The sequence below is a fragment of the Rhincodon typus genome, chromosome 24, assembly GCF_021869965.1.
Source record: "Rhincodon typus isolate 14 chromosome 24, sRhiTyp1.1, whole genome shotgun sequence".
NCBI lineage: Eukaryota > Metazoa > Chordata > Chondrichthyes > Orectolobiformes > Rhincodontidae > Rhincodon > Rhincodon typus.
The window spans coordinates 44524333-44526816 of record NC_063355.1 but is presented as its reverse complement, the minus strand read 5'-3'; the positions used below and the strand labels follow the sequence as shown (position 1 = coordinate 44526816).

The following is a 2484-nucleotide window of genomic DNA, read 5'->3' as shown; positions in this document are numbered from 1 at the left end:
GGGTCTAGGCCCGAAATGTCAGCTTTCCTGCTCCTCTGATGCTGCTCGGCCTGCTGTGTTCATCCAGCTCTACACCTTGTTATCTCAGATACTCCTGCATCAGCAGTTCCTACTATCACTGTTTACTATAACGCGTTTTCATTCATTTATTCATAAAAGCGTGATTTTTGTAGTGCATTTCACTATTGCGAGATAGACTGAATTAAAAGATTCCTTCCAAACCCATTACTGCTTCTTCACACCTTCAACCCTTCTCAGACCTATTTTCACGAAAAGCTACCCCTGAATAAATATCAAAGACGACTAACCTATTCAGAAACAATATCTTCATCGCCATGATATCTCCACAGCCCACCCGAAACTATGGAAAGATTGTAATATTAATCAGCCCCTTAGCAACCATCTCTCAGGACTTGAATAGATTGTAGAACATCAAACAAGTTCCCTCCACTAGCATGTAGCTGTTAAATACATATTGAATAGGGGGTGGCTGTCCCATTTAAGGAAATTACTATCTAAACTGTGCTTCTACGAAATTGCATGAATGAATGAAACTCACACCTGCAAAGAGTAAACAAAATCTCATGACCCAGCTGTGGTAATCAGTTTAATATCCTTTATACTTTTATTTGGAGCATGCATAATTTCTAACTTACTTAGATCATATAGGTCTAGTATTTTTACTAATATTGACTAACTTAAAAGATAAAAGGACTAACATCTAATCCAAGTAGCAGCCAGGACTTAGCAAATGTTTAAACAATCTCCTGCTTCCCCAGGACAGATGTCACACAAACTTCAGTGTCCAATAGTTAAAACTGTGTAACACCATAGTGATAGAATTTTAACATATGTAAGAACTGTGTATAAAGAGGCTACTGTAAGGACTGTACTTTGGGATTCCATCACCATCTTCAACTCTGCTACTGCGGATGCTCAGAGGCTATTTTCATCACTCACCAATTTCGGTCATTGTTTGAAACACCTTCCCACACCAGTCTATCAAAACATTGTCGGGGTCCAGTCAGCCCCCTCACAGTGCATCCATCATTCAAACAGATCAACAAGAACTTGCATTTATGTCGTGCAATCGGTGAACGCTAAAGAACAGGACAGGAATATTAACAAACAACATTTGACACTGAGCCCATAAAAGGCATGCTAGGGGAGCCCAATGTTTGGTTTAGGAGGGAGATTTTAAGCAGTCTCTTAACCCATGAGTAAGAAAGAGGCAAAAAGCTTCTGGGAGGGAATTCTAGGGCTCAACCCCTTGACGACTGATGGCACAGCTACCAATGGTGCAGCGATCAAAATCAGGGATAGAAATGCAGAAGCAGGAGTAGGCTTTCAGCCCTTTGGGCCTGTTCCACCAGAAGACCATAAATAAAGGAGCAGAATTAGGCCATTCAGCCCATCAAGTCTGTTCCACCAATCAATCATGGCTGAGATGTTTCTCAACCTCACTCTCCTGCCTTCTCCCTGTAACCCTCGATCCCCTTACTAATCAAGAACCTATCTAATTCTGTCCTACACACACTCAATGACTCGGCCTCCACAGTTCTCTGTGTCAATGTGTTCAACAGATTCACCACCCTCTGGCTGAAGAAATTCCTCCTCATCTCAGTTCGAAAGGATCATCCCTTCACCCTGAGGCTGTGCCCTTGGGTCCTAGTCTCTTCTACATGTCCACTCTATCCAGGCCTCTCAGTTTTCTGTACGTTTCAATCAGATCCCCCACCCCCTCACCCTTCTCAACTCCATCCAGTACGGACCCAGAGTCCTTAACCACTTCTCATATGACAAGCCCTTCATCCCTGGGATCATTCTTGTAAACTTCCAATACCATCATTCCTTAAATACAGGGCCCACAATTGCTCACAATATTCCAAACGCTAGATCCCAGCTGTTTATCCATTTCAACACCATATTCCCACAAGAGCCCCATATCCATCAATATCATTACTAACTAGAAATCTCTCAAACTCTCTTTTGACCTTACTCAATGACTGAGCCCCCACAGTCTCTGGGACAGAGAATTCTGAAGATCTACCATCCTCTGAGTGAAGACATTTCTCCTCATCTCACCTGCCCTCCTGCTGAGAGGGTGTTCCCTGGTTTTGGACCCCACAGCCAGGGGGAGTCATATGTTCGGCATCTACTCATTCTAGCCCTTTTAATTGGTTTACATTTCTATGAGGTGGAGGTGCTGGTGTTGGACTGGGGTGGACCAGGTCAGAAATCACAGGCACCAGGTTATTATCCAACAGGTTTATTTGAAAACACAAGCTTTTGGAGCCTCAGTCTTTCTTCAGGTGTTAGTGAGAGAGGTAGAATCAGACACAGAATTTATAAGTAAAAGGTGCACACACACACCCCCTCTCTCTCTCACACACACACACACACACACACACACATCCTCCCTCTCTCTCTCACACAAACACACACACACACACACACACACACACACACACACACACACACACA

The 2484-nt window shown here is 43.5% G+C and overlaps 1 protein-coding gene across 1 annotated transcript in view; it reads right to left on the bottom strand.

Annotated features, from left to right (window-relative positions):
- Window positions 1–2484, bottom strand: part of ulk1b (unc-51 like autophagy activating kinase 1) — a 46349-nt gene that overhangs the window by 23908 nt on the left and 19957 nt on the right. The gene's annotated exons all lie outside the window — the stretch shown is intronic.